Source organism: Diadema antillarum, unplaced genomic scaffold (assembly GCF_040938485.1).
Source record: "Diadema antillarum isolate AM-2024a unplaced genomic scaffold, OU_Dant_1.0 seq00000094_RagTag, whole genome shotgun sequence".
NCBI classification, from domain to species: domain Eukaryota; kingdom Metazoa; phylum Echinodermata; class Echinoidea; order Diadematoida; family Diadematidae; genus Diadema; species Diadema antillarum.
Genome location: NW_027271183.1, coordinates 798,987 through 813,955, shown reverse-complemented (window position 1 = coordinate 813,955; position 14,969 = coordinate 798,987). Strand labels below are relative to the sequence as shown.

Sequence of the window (14,969 nt, the reverse complement as noted above, 5' to 3'; positions counted from 1 at the left end):
AAAGAGTTAAAATGAGGTGAAAAAAAAAGCCTTCCCTTTATAACTTTCGCTGCTCTCAGAGAGTCGAAATTGCAAGGGGCGTTTTTCACAAGATTACTTTATAGCGTTCCTTTCGTGTTGAGTAAGAGAATAATAACGGCCTAATAATGATTATGATGATGATAACAATAATACCGTTCACCATTACTTCTATAGTGGTAGCACCACCATCATCATCATCTCTATTACGTGCTCTCATAAAGATGCTCATATCCGAATGTATTATTTGACCTTTTAAACTCCCATGACGAGACTGAAACGAAATCCTGATAAAACTCCCCAAACTCAGAATGAAGAAGACTACACAAACACAACACAATCATGCCGAGAAGCATGTGCACTGCTCTTTCATTAACTGTCCAAAAAGAAAAAAAAAAGAAAAAGAAAAGGAGGAAGAGGTGAACTGCAGAGATAATCTACTGAAGGTCCGTGTTTACAAACACTTCTTATCTGTGCTTATGGTTCTCAGCGTTTAGGATACCTGCGCACAGGTATCACGCACTGTATTTGATTACGTTCTTTATTTCTGTAGCAATTATTCTTGTGGGTCTTTGTAATGTTGATTATATCCTGGTCAAAAATCTCGGCCAAAAGTCATGGCGACAGAGCACCTAGCAAACCCCACACGGTTTCAGCGACACTGTTTCTGAGTAGAACGTTAAGAGGAAAGTATACACGCAAGTTTGTTTTGTTTTATATTTCTTTGTACAGCGGGGAAGTACCTGCACAATTTACCATACACTGCCTACTGGTTCGCTGCGAGTCGCGGCGCATCGTATAGGAGGCTACATAATGTGAAACGCTGCCCTTCCTTATAGTTCTCATAAAAGCTTGTTGTGATCTGTATGCAGGACCTAGAACTGCAAAAGTGAACGGGAAACGAGGAGCATCTAAGAGTGACATTTTTCCAACAGAGAACCCATGCGGACAAGGTCTATTCATCAAAAAATAGTGCGTCGCAAAGTTTTGAATTGCCGTCTGCTAACTTCGTCAAAGCCCATTATACGGAACGAATTTATCTTCGTCTCGGCCATTGACTCCATTCCCTCGACCAGGGTGCGTGATTCCATTTCGACCAGCGACACCGACAACTGCCATTGACTTACCCTATGACAAGATAACAGGTAAGAACATAGTATCAGCCTTTGCATTCGATGCAGTCGTTGTTGATATTTCAAACTTCTTACATGCAGCTGCTCGACTGTGATAAAAGCGTAATTCAGTGTGTAAATGCTCCTATTATGATGCCCTTGAAAATCTAATTTTTAAAGCTGTAAACTGTTCATCCTTTGGTTATTTCAAATACATGTTATTACATACATTTATATTAAATATATATATATATATATATATGTACTGTATGTAATATATACATATGTATATATATATATATATATATATATATGTATATATATATATATATATATATATATATATATATATATATACAAGTGATATATGGAATTAATTCATCTTTAAAGTATATGCATCACGATACTAAACATTTCACGTTTATACTCTTGTAACATGTATTATCCTGCAATCAAATAGACTATGTTTAAATTTTCTTTTACTGTAGGGCACGCTGAAAGAAAGCTGAATTGCGATATATTTCAAATTTGCTATGAATCGCAAGACTTACGACTGATTTAGTGTATTTGCAGTTGATTGCATCATTCTTGCAACGCCCCCTATTGACAGCTGACTGATGATTAATAAAATCATCACAATGCGTACACGGTTGTGAATGGCGGTCACTCTATACTGTCCTCTCGACCGTGCGCCAGTTTGTGCAGGATTGAAAAAGACAAAAACAAAAACTGGCGCCTATCTGACGTCACAGTAATTTCGGAGAAGACATTGTTAAAAAAAACGTCGGTTCCGTGTGTTTAAAGAAAGTCATACCCTATGCAAGTACAAGAACCTACCATCCACACTTCTCTTGTAAAGAGGGTAGGGAGATACCCCGGTGAAGTGGTCAACCCCCTATGTAATACTCGACGGGTCTTGATATCTACTGGTTACAGTCATTAAGTTGAATTTTCGCTGCCCTGGCAGACCATAAAGGATATTGTCAAAGAACTAGCGATGATATAAATGATGATGATGATTATTAAAATGATAACAATATAAAAGTGACGATTATGGCAATGGTAATGATAATAATGATGATAATAATGATGATGATGATCATCATCATCGTCATCATCATCATTATGAAAAGAAGAATAAGATGATGACGATGAAGAAGAAGAAGAAGAAGAAGATGAAATGAGGAAGAAGAAGAAGGACAGCAACAATTATGATACTGATAAAAATGACAATAGTAATTCATACGGAGGGTCATCGCTTGATAAGAATAGTGTTGAGCAAAAGAATACATAAAGAATAATTTCATCTCCTTCCTTTTCTTCTTGAATGTAAGCTTCGACATCATTTTCGTATGAGATTCGCAGACTACATTAAATCGACCCCCAAAAAAAGAATAAACAGATTAAAAAGAGTCAGATAGGAATGTTTGATACCCACCGTTATTGGAAGTTTATTTTCTGTTTGTTTGGTGTGTTTTTTTTGAGGGGGGGGGGAGATGCTGGTACTTAAGTATGATGTCATGAGTATTTTCATATTCTTGATCATGAGGGTTGATGCAGACGCACCAATCAGGGGTCAATCAGAGGTCAATCAAGTATTGCAATACACGATGACTGAATCACCTTCCATGCATTTTTCCTTAGTTCTATGTTCTTTCTGTGCATGCTGTTCAGTCTTTTGTCTGGGGTTTTTTTTTTTTTTTTTGGTTATTGCTCGGGTGTCAAGCTGCTTCCGAAGATACCCTATCCGATATGTTTCTCATGTTCATTCCATTCCATTTGTAGCGTGATATAATGATAGTGGTGTACAGCAGTTGCAGACATATACAATTACATTGAATGAGACGCATGCACTCATGCAGTCGATATGCTGGAAATCTGACGTTCATCCATGTTGACACAACGCCCGCAGCATATAAGACAGAGATAGGCCCTACACGAAAACAATCGTTGGCGTCATTCATGTACTCTCAAATGAAACGGAACAAAGGAGAGCATTGCCATGTAAAAAAAAAAGATAATGATAATAACAATGAAATGATAACAGATGATGAAGGTGTGAAAATGCAAGTCATCGAGACACGTCCGCTCGGAAGTGTACATTCCTTTCAGTTGGGTTCCGCTTCCCTGTTCTCCACTGTCTCATGATGACTGTAGTTTTGATTAAAATTTCTTGTTCCGGAGTGCGTACATAACGAGGAGAAAATTATGAAATGATTTCTTCTGATGCAGTATAATATTACGCGAATCTGGGCAAAGCGTAAGACGCGATCAACAGTGCTGTCCCCTTGTTTAGTACACTGTTTGCGGCGTCGCCACAGAGATTGTAAACACTAATTGTTGTAAATAATAACAACAATCGCTGTGAGCGTCACGCGTGCTTTCCTCACAAAAAAAGAAAGAAAAAAAAAAGACACAGAACGTTGGAGGTGTGTTCTGTTGTAGGGGATAGGTTAAAGGTCACACTGCCGGACGTGATAGCATTCTTACTCATGTGGGACGAAAAGCGGAAGGTAATGAGGATAAGGGAGGCTTCCGTGTTTAGCAGAAACTATCGGGATGACACTTCCAGTCATCAAACTGACATATTGTGATATTCCCCGTCGATCAGCTCCAAAGTAAGATGGCACTCCTAATTGTATAAAGATGACTTGATTGATACGCGTCAGGTATTTTCAATTTCACTTCCTCAAATTCTTTTCATATTTGTTAAAAACAAGGTCATTAAAAATACAGTTAGGCCTATACCACTGTGACTCCCAAAGTTACAAAGCATAAATTAGCTGAAACATTCACCTGCACGTTATATAAAAATATGACTTCATCTCGTTATGAAACTAAACGTAATGGTCTGTTTACAGTTGTACTACGTTGATTTAACCTTGCAAGGCATTGGAGAAATAGGGCCTACATCAAAGCAAGCTCGTTAAGTCTCAATTTATTGTGTTTATAATCATCATATATTATCATTTCGATATATATATTATGTAGAATATGTATTATTTTTTTAATTGCGTGATTTATTTTGTACTCTTATAATCTTTGTTGAAAATTAAAACTGTAAATGAAATAAAATGAAAGAAGTCGTATAGGCCACAGAACAAAACCAGGTGTTTATACATTCTACCTATATATACAATGATATCATTTAAGAAACTGGGACATTGGGTTTATATTATTCTCCTTAATTTAATCTGAAAAAGCAAGAATTTTACAGTGATTTAAGATTTGTGCACAAGTCGATAAGAGGCGTGGAAAGTACAATAACATCATCCTCTCATCTAATTTGCATATATGCAAATGTGACCAGTGTCATCGTTTCGTGAAACATAACACTTGAAACTTTGAAATCGTCACTATAAGGTTCTCGTTTATTCTTAACATCCCATTTCGATGACCCCCCTCCCCTTCTGTTCATATTTTGACCCTTGCCCTTGCAAAGTTCGTCAACTTGGACATTGAACAACCTGCAGCATGATTGCCTTGAATGAGACAAAAGAAAAATAGTGTCCATTCCTTCATTTTTCCTTACACTGGCACTTCACAATGGAATATAATTTGCATGACAGTAAGTGGGCTAAGTTTTGCAGCAAGTCCACTCGTACACAAAGCAAAGGCGACGTCTAATCTCGAAACAACGAAACAATTTCAAAGGGATTTGACATTTCTAATGTTTAGCATTATTGCTGTCGCAATTCCTCACCCCACCCCCATGAGCAATCTTCATGCTTGCATGGCGAGAAAGAAACATTTAGTGAAAGCAATAAGGATGGGCAGACCCTTATCACAATCGGTAAAGATCCCGAGCAAAGTTTTGGGAAACCACCGGCAAAATGCCTGTTTCAAAACGTTGCCATGTAATTCTCATAAACCAACATGAAAGAACGCCATATGCCTTAACATGGGTTGCACATGCAAGTTTGAGAATAAAAAAAGAAGAATTAGTTCTTAAACAAAAGCAATGAAAATATATCAACAGCAACGACAGCCGAGATAGACAAATCGTCATATTGTCGACACATGTGTACAAGTGTATTTTGTTTTGGTTTCAATGTGCAAAATGATCGTCGGCATTGGATAAAACCCCTATAAATGTATATGGCCTGAACCTTTAGCATGAGTGGATCTCGCGCGATTCATGATGTAATACTGCTTTGATTTCACGGGTCTGTTGTATGATATGGATCTGGATTCTGACCTTGTTTTTTTTTTCTTCTTCTTTTTCATGTGACATGATTTCAATAGTAATTCTCTTTGTATTCAAATGAATCAAACATTTGAGAAGGGTGAGGTCATTTCATTTGTGGTTTCGATCGCCCTTTTCAATTTTGTTGTAGTACTTCCCGAATAAATCTAGAAGGACAACATTATACGTTTCTCACACGCAGAATACACGGAATGATACTCTCACAGACTGTCGTCATTCTTTTTTAAGGGTGCCATTATACCATGATGTACCAGGGGCGGAAGGGTGAAAAGTAGATCTCAAAACAGGTAAATCTAGAAGACAAAACACCATTTAAAAAAGTATTACAGGGCCTATAGCTATCATACGCAGATTCAGCGTTCACATATTAATGATCACTGATGAACATGATTAAGCACGCGCACACAAAAATTCACATAATTGAATAATATAATGGGAGAAAGGGAAATTCCGCTTTGTATGTTTCAAAGCCAAGATCGTCTTTAATAAACGGTAAACGTATAGGGCATCAAAAGGAGAGATAAATAAACACGTAGCAAAACGAAGAAAAGGAAATCCCAAAAGACTCTTTGAGGGGCGTTCAAAACCACTGTACAAATAAGCAACAACAACAAAAATGTTTAATGGATTACGTGAAGTCGTGTATACACGAGAAGTGAAAGCACATTGAGGAGAGAAAGAGAGAGACATGAGGGACTAGCGCTAAGTTGTTGTTGTTTTTTCCCCCAACTAAAACCTTGAATGTCATCACGCGTACTGTTCATCAACTTCAACCTCCAATCAGTGATTAAAGACTTGGCGCGCTTCCAGGAACTGACGCATTCACGGTCATCATCATGTACAAGGTGGTGTGACCCACTTGAGACGTCCGACGGACTAACGCCCATCAGACTTGTCAATGGGGGATTCCCCAGTAAACTCGAGTCGTGCTTCCATGAGAATATACAACATAAGATGCGTTATATGCTTCTCGAGAGCTCGTCAAATCGCCTGCGAGGTTGTGTTTTGGTATCTGTTTTATTTGTTGTTGTTCTTCCTTTCTTTCTCCATCTCTCTCCCTATCTCTCTCTCTCTCTCTCTCTCTCTCTCTCTCTCCCTCCCTCCCTTTCCTCAAGCGAAGTTTGTGGAACCCTGGGAATGGGGAAATCCGTCATGCGTTTGTTTCACTTTTGCTGTATAGCTATGTTCCAGCCGCCAGAAAATATTATTTCTCTTTCCAGGATAAAGCGGATGCAATGGTCAGAAAACAAAACAAAACATAACGAAACACAGTGTAGAGAAGGTGAATGCAGTGTGGTAAAATTGTAGGGATATTTGTATGTGTGTGTGTGTGTGTGTGTGTGTGTGTGTGTGTTTGTGTTTCGTTTGATTTTTTTTTGCATGTTTCTATCATTGAAAATAGAGCATAATTATTTCCAAGTTAAAATTTAGATTGACTTGGTAAAAGGAAACCGAATTTCAATCCGAATTTCTTTTGAAAAAATTTTAAATTTCAGGATTTTCAAGATCACGCCAGCAAAAATATAAACACTTTCACCTGCTCGTATTCAATTAGTTTGGAGGAGAAATTATATGTATGATTTTATTTTGTTATCATTAGTTTTCATGCCATCTTGGTGTTTTGTTTAATTTCACTTAATATACGTTTGTGTGAATGTATGAGTCCATGTGCTCTACGAGGATATCAATTCTATTCAGTTTTCTGCAACTTTTAATTCCCCTTCCGGAGACATTGAATTATCGCAGTGCTAAGCTTTGAGAGTGTACAAAACAAACGAGCAAAATAACTTCCTGAAAGAAATTAGCATTTCAAATTTTGAAATGTCACTTTCCAATCTGTCCTGTTGCATCAAAAACAGTCACTTAGACCAAATATAACTTGCATGTTTCCATGTTGATGTTAATACGAGATATGATTAATAAAAGGCATTGGTGGGAGCAGGGAGGTTGGACACCATCTCCCTGCTGGGAGACATGCAAGTTCATGTATACTGAATTCTCAGTCTAATAGGAGAAGGTGGATTCTATATGTCTTTTGTTATTCATATCAGAACTATACCAGATGATGTCACCGACAAAATATTGGTTCGGAAAGAATTTGGCGGGCGTGATAACGTAACCAGGTATAATCTGAAGAAAAATAGTATAGACAAATCATCATAAAACATATAGCACCGAGATATTATTTTGGCCACAAAAGTGATAATCAGGGTGTCATGAATCAATGCAAGTCATAACATGCATTTTTCATTACATAGTCCATTTAAAACACTTTGAGTTTAGTTTGGGTAGAAAAGGTATCGAGGAATATCGAAAAAGGCAATTATGTCATCGAACTTTAAAGACATTGTTTTTCCATTTGCAGATAAAACGAAAACGCATCTTCAGTGTTTCAAAATACATGCAATTTCTGAAATGTGAGTTAGGGATAGAAACAACCAATGTAAAACAGCTCATCAGTATAATCAATGTTAAAGTATAATCAATGTTAAGTATTGTTAAATATACAATATGCGAACAATAGTTATGATAAAATTGTTTCTAGACCAACCCGTCTATACTTGATATGATTGACTGAGTGAGAAAAATAGTGATATCTTTTTATATTCTAGGCTTTACTGGAAAATGTTTATATGGTAGGAGGTTTTGTGATACAGCTGACCTACACATAATGCATTAAATGTGATAACTCGGAACATTTTTTTTTTAATCACTGCTCCCAAAGGTAAATAGTTCCTTCAATGTGTAAGCCATTGAGCTGCACTCACAATGTCCAAGGATGACAAATTTCCAATGACAAGCTGATATCGAGGTAAAACACAACATGCAATTACAATCACACGGAATCTAGAACTTGTTGGTCTGTAAAATGTCCGTTCCTTTGTACAAACTATAGCTCCAGAACTCGTCGTTGTTTGGTATATCTGACCTCCTGTCATTTTTAATCAAATTTAAATGAAATTTTCTTTCCAATATAACAAATTTGTTCAGATACAACACTTACAACAATGAGAAATATGCACTTGTAAGTGGAAAAAGAAAATGAGCAAGTGCATGATAAGCCTACATACCCAATTATGAAAATATTTGTTCAAAATCATTGTGTTATATTGGAAAAGAGAAGCCAACTCAAAAGATATAGGGTTAGGGTTGTGATAGGGGTTTAGGTTTAGTTCGATCTTTAGGATTGTACTGTTTGTGGGTAGAATTTATGTATAGCGTGCAGACATTTCATGGAAGCAACATTGTCGCGGGAGCCGTGAAGGGAACCCAAACCCAAAGAGAGATGTGGATTGAGTGAAAGCAGCAACATTAGTAGAACATATCAGTGAAAGTTTGAGGAAAATCGGACAATAGATGCAAAAGTTATGAATTTTTAAAGTTTTGGAGGTTATGACGTATGTGTGGACAACAATATAAAGAAAATATAAAGAGAATTCCACAAAAATTCATTTCCATTAAAATTACACATTCCATCAATTTGATACTGACATGAATTATGTTAAGGGTAGCAATCATTCCCCCTGCTCTCTGAAAGCGGTTAGTCAAGTGCTCTTTCAGTGGGCTAGAAAAGTTAATTTTTATGGAATTTTCTTCATATTTTCTTTATATTGTTATCCACACATACGTCATAGCCTCTAGTAGTCTGCTCATCCAGCGGTTCCAACACCAAAACTTTAAAATTCATAACTTTTTCATCGATTGTCCGATTTTCCTCAAACTTTCATTGATGCGTTCTACTAATGTTGCTGCTTTCACTCAATCCATAATGCTCATTGGGTTTGGGTTCCCTTTAATACCGAAAGTATTCTGAAAGCAGTATAGAATCCAGTTTCCATGTATTAGTTCTTGCCAAACTCTTCAGTTATCATGAACTTTGATCACCTTGATGTAAGCATAAAATTCCAACGTCATCGCTCTGTTGCTTTTTTCTCTGTCAATGACGAGTTGACTTTGTCTGAGATTTAGCACGCCTTCAATGTGGTTTACAATCCAACTTGTTCCTTGTTTCTGTTCATCGTTTGCTCTGTTTGGTCACTACAATATTTACTGCGTTCAAACTTCCGTCTTCTTAGGTTACGATGACTTGAGAATCCTTGTACATTATATACAATAATGATAATAATAATGATAATATAATCCCAGTATAAGGTATAATTCACTATTTTGGTTTTGTCGCGGTGATACGAGGAAGTTCATAAATCCAGGAACTTTGTTGCGGTCTGTCTCCCTACAAAATAATGGCTCACCAACAGGCCTGCATTATCATCATATTGTCACAATAACTGGTTGCTGAATGCTCCTACGATGGAGGATTTTTTTTTTTTTTTTGGGGGGGGGGGGGGGTTCCCCAGGTTTTGGGCTATAAAAAGGTTAGCTCATGACGGCGTGTTCCTCTCTCAGGAAAGTGTCAGAACCACCAACTTTAACAAATATCATTGAAGTCTTATACGCAGGAGAGTTGCAAATGTATAAATATAGGAGATGTAAGCATCGCTTCATACATGCTGTACTGTTTATTGTCATGTATAACGCACAAAGATAGTGCTGTCGATGGACAAACAACACAACCCTGGGGTGTGATATCACAGTGTCATCAGTCCGCTGAATAATGGCTGCTTCCCCAAATAGGCCTGTTCATGCTGAAATTTCAACAAAAGCTATAAAAAAAAACGTTTCTTGTAAAAGTTCTGAAATACTCAATGGCCTCCCGAGCTCAACTCTGAATGCCGGATTTGGTTGTGCACACGATTGCTCGGTTTGAACCATAATGGCGAGGGAGGACTGTGGGGGAAGGCGAAGGGGACCAGAAATAGAAACTTACCCATTAGAGAGATAGGATCGCTCATTTGCAAGGTGGAAAAAAACCCGCACCCCTATAAACCCTGTGTGCGAACTCAACTCAACAGTATCACGATTCAAAAACGCTTGACAATTGTTCACCTTCATATTAGGGTTGGGGGTCTACTAGTATTTTTATTTTTTTTTTGACATTGCTACCCTCCCAGTCCGAACTATACTTCGTAATAATCCCATCAGTGACATTTTTGTGCTCAATTTTGCATGAGCTCAAGGGTATACACTGTGGTCTCGAACCGATCGATGTTTTCGCGGTGGTTCACCATTGCTTTGGGCAGTCTTTATGATGGGCATGATTGACAGCTCTGAACGATGATGAACTAACTGTGCATGGTTGTTTGAAAGAAAAAAAAAAGGAGAAATCAGTGATGTCTGCAAAGACTGAGACTTACAGAACACACCGTTAACGCAGTGAAATATTGCAACGATTGTATTGCGTGGCTGTAGACAGAACGTCGCACTTGGGAAATAGGCTCGTATTAGTATACATTCTGCCAAGCGAGCCGTAATACTGAACGCTGCACTGGACAATCATTCTCGTCTCGCTATTCCCCGAGTTCTGCAGATCCGGGAATCCCCTACCGTAATACCCTTCGCGCTCTTGCCTAATTTCCCCTCAAAGCGAACCGCAGTTTTTCTGGGGCAAAGTTAACAAACGGGAAAGTTGCCCGGAAAACCGAACTCTTACAGACCGTTAATTGCTTTATAGCGTGAGCAAAACGTCTTCTACCTTGGCGGATTATAAAGTTTTAGGACTGCGGAAGGGGAATAAACTCACAACAATATCCTTTAACTCCCCGATTTTTCCCCCAACCTGAGCAGCAGGACTCTGCTACCACCACATTCAGTGCACTTTAGTTTATCGATGTTTCAAGTCAGTGAATAGTAGCTGAAATAGGGAGGGTTATTATGGATTATCCCCTTTCCCCTCACATTTTGTAAGGAGAGCAAAAATTCATGATGCGCAGACGAGGCAAAGGATATCTAGAGAGAAAGGTCATTATAAACGGTAAGTTATGTCGAACCATTATATTGGACTTTTAAATTGCAGATCCGATATCAGCAAGTCTATAGTGTTCCTCTAATATCGCCGTTCAAAGGAAACTGAATCCACGCTATCAAGACCGCTACAGCGCCACTTTCCATTACTTGCGTTGTGTACAAATGGGCTAAAAATACATGGAGAATTTGAATACAAAAACAGATGAATACCACTTTAAACGTTTCTTTTTTTAAAGTAAAGTCATCGTCAAGTATATATATATATATATATATATATATATATATATATATTTGATGGTGCTGCACTCGTTACTAAACAACACGTATTTCTAAAGATATTAAGTTATCACACACGGTTAATACAATTATTTTCTTTGTTTTTCAGCAGCTTCAATCTCAAATACCTTAATTTGATAAAAATTGATATGTCGGTTTTTGCATTTAAACTCTTCATAATTATTGTGATAGTAACAAAGTTTGTAGTATCCGTATCAAGTGAATTTTGGTCATAACACCCGAGACTATGTATACGTGATGCACATTCCAGTCGACTATATTTACGTTGTCCCTGTTCATTTCATTTCTATTTATTTTCACAGACGCATTGAACAATTGCTTATGTGACGTTGTTAAAGTCTATAATTGAATGTAATGATGTAAATATAAAATAATATATATATATATATATATATATATATATACACCATTGTGGTGATTGGGATTCGGTAAGTATGTTTGTGGAATATCATTCTCACTAATGAAAATATCGCGCCAGCGATATTAGAAACGACATGCTTATTTCAATTCCTTTAGTTGGATCATTGTTTAGTCCAGGCAATATAATACTGTGTGTGAACGCTTCATGATACTTATCATTTATTAGAAATTGACTTTAAAACGATAATTTGAATTATCAATTTTAATGTGAGAGACGATTACAGGGATTCCAGGGGAGTTTGACGGCATAACAGTTTGACGTATTTATATATATACAAACCCAAATTTGCAAATTAACAGTTTGACGTATTTATATACGAACCGAATTTTGCAAATAAATCAAAATGCAAAAATCTTGACGACACATTGGACTGAAAAGCCAATCAATACGAGTATCTTCTTTCTTATAAAAAGTTCACATACAATGACCACAGTTATATTATTTGGAAGTAGGCCTATGTGACGTTTCTTCGTGGTTTAAGCGTAATGAAGTGTCACCTAAAACGTCGAGAAAGTAAATTATGTTCTCTTTTGAAATAACTACACACCAATACCAACGATTATAATATCATTCATTATGATGGGACTGCATTTGGATTAAAAATGTATTGTTTGGAAGCAACTATTGATTCACGGTGAAAGGGAAATGATACCCAATATATAACGATATATAGGGATTGAGTGATCGTAGCAATATTAGTAGAACACATCAGGGAAATTTGAGGAAAGTCGGACAATCCTTTCAAATGTTATACGATTTTTAAAGTTTTGATGCTGCTATCGCTGGACGAGAAGACTACGACAGGTCCTGACGTCACTGCAGGAGAAAAGATAACGAAAATTCAACATCATACATGTATATCATCTTTCTAGCATAATGAAAGGACAATTTAACTTGTCTCTTTCAGAGAGCATGGGGAATGAATGATTATCCTTAGTGTAATTATGTCAGTAAGAAGTCGAGGGAATGTATAGACCTACTATTCATTAAAAAATGAAATATTGTGGATTCTCGGTACATATATCGTAGTCCTGACGTCACGAACTGTCGTAGACTTTTCATCCAGCGATTGCGGCACCGAAACTGTAGATTTGACACCTTTTGAACTTTTGAAAACTTTAGCATCCATTCATATCCTGTCACATGCACCATACTGACTATCATTTGGAAGATAAGAAACCGTTAGCACAAAAAGCTATATCATAAGACATCATTGTACCTGATGGTTAAAACTCAGTGTCGGACGATCTTCCTGAGACGCAGCTATACTGTTTTCCTTCATTGTTTTAAACAATCTTATTAAAAAAAGTTCTCTGACAGTGTATCACGTGAATAACAATCTCAAGATGACAGATTCATTTTCTTATCACAAACCATAATCATTCTTTGCCTACCGCAAAATTATTTGCTTTTGTAGGTTCAAAATCCATTCTTTTTATAGCCAATGTCTTCATTTCTTTTTGGTACAAGATTATAGACCGTAACTGCTTTTAATACTGTTACAATCCTCCCCCCCCCCTCTCTCTCTCTGTCTCTGAAAATTCTCTGTTTCGTCGTCTTCGTCTCTGCTTAGTTATATCCCCTTATGTTATCCTCCTTGATCGACCCAATGCTGTGATGTACTCGAGGTTCAAGTTATTCATTTTTGTATGATTTGTTCCTTCAGTTAAAAAACAAACACACACACACACACACACACACACACACACACCGAGAATTACAAAATACCGCATCAAGCAAACTGCTATACTAGTATTCAAATTCATGAAATTCTTCCGTCGAAGTTTTTTTTATCGCAACTAATTAACAGATTGCCCTATCGACGTATAAGCGCTGCATGTTAATAACGATTTCTTCCGTCTGTATACCTTATACTCTTGCATAATAAGCATAATTGTATTCATTCCTTTAAGTTGTTCAGAGTATTACATCTATACTCTTCATAATCATTTTGATGAGATCGTTGTTTTTGATTTGTCACTATAATAATTATTTTTAATTGTTAAAGTAGGAATAGAGAAAGGAAACATATCGAAACTGGAACTAGAAACAAAGAATAAGGAATATTGTTAAAAAAATATTTGAGAGTCGGAATCCTGCAGTTTTGTGGATTAAGTCAGCCGTTGGCGTGCTTATTATTCAATATGTTTTATCTAAACATTGGGAAAGAACACAACAATAACACGATTTTGATGTCTCTCTTTATTTAGTATACGAGTATAATACATGAAATATCATGATTCTGTCGGGGGATTATTACCTACAGGAAATTATATGCTGAGACTATATGGTGCTGCAGCCCTGAAATGTATCATTATCGGGTGATGAAATCGTCCGGTTGCAAGAAGTAATCATAATTGCGTATTATTATGAAGAATATCGCATAACAAGTTAACTCCATTCTTGGTAAGTTGAGATACAATATCATCATATTTGACCATTGTAAAACGAAGAAAATGTTTAAATGCGATATCTTTAATCATAACTTCAAGAATATTTGCAATTATTTACAAGTGTGACATCACTGTGCAGGTTTTATTTTGTTGAGATCTTGAGATCAAACTCCCCACTCACCTACACATTATCAAATTTAGATAGACTACTTGGATTACATGGAACCAAAGCAAAAAAACAAAACAAAACAAAACAAAATCAGGCATTTAAATGAAAAGGCAACAAAAATAGAAAATATGAATATTATACAAGAGCGATTATTAACACACTTTTTGGGTCAAATTCCGGCCATATACTAACCAGTGCTGGTTCATGATGTATTCATTGTTCTCGTCAAGACAGTGTTGTGTAGAAATCAAACTTTACATTTCAAGCTTCATTCTATTTCTTTTCTGTGAATTAGTTGAATGATTTAATACAAGACTCTTCCCTAACATGTACCATAATATAATGCTAATCTATGCAGCGGTGTAGAGACGTATTACAATAATATTTCAATGTTTGAACAACAACACTGAATGATTTCGCTTTAAAAATCTTCACACGTAACGAACGTAGAGCTGTTGTATGAGTTGTGTTTTCAAATTAGTCGTCTTCC

The 14,969-nt window shown here is 36.7% G+C and overlaps 1 pseudogene; it reads left to right on the top strand.

Annotated features, from left to right (window-relative positions):
• Positions 1-845: 845 nt before the first annotated feature.
• LOC139726642 (uncharacterized) overlaps positions 846-14,969 on the top strand; it is a 46,190-nt pseudogene continuing 32,066 nt past the window's right edge.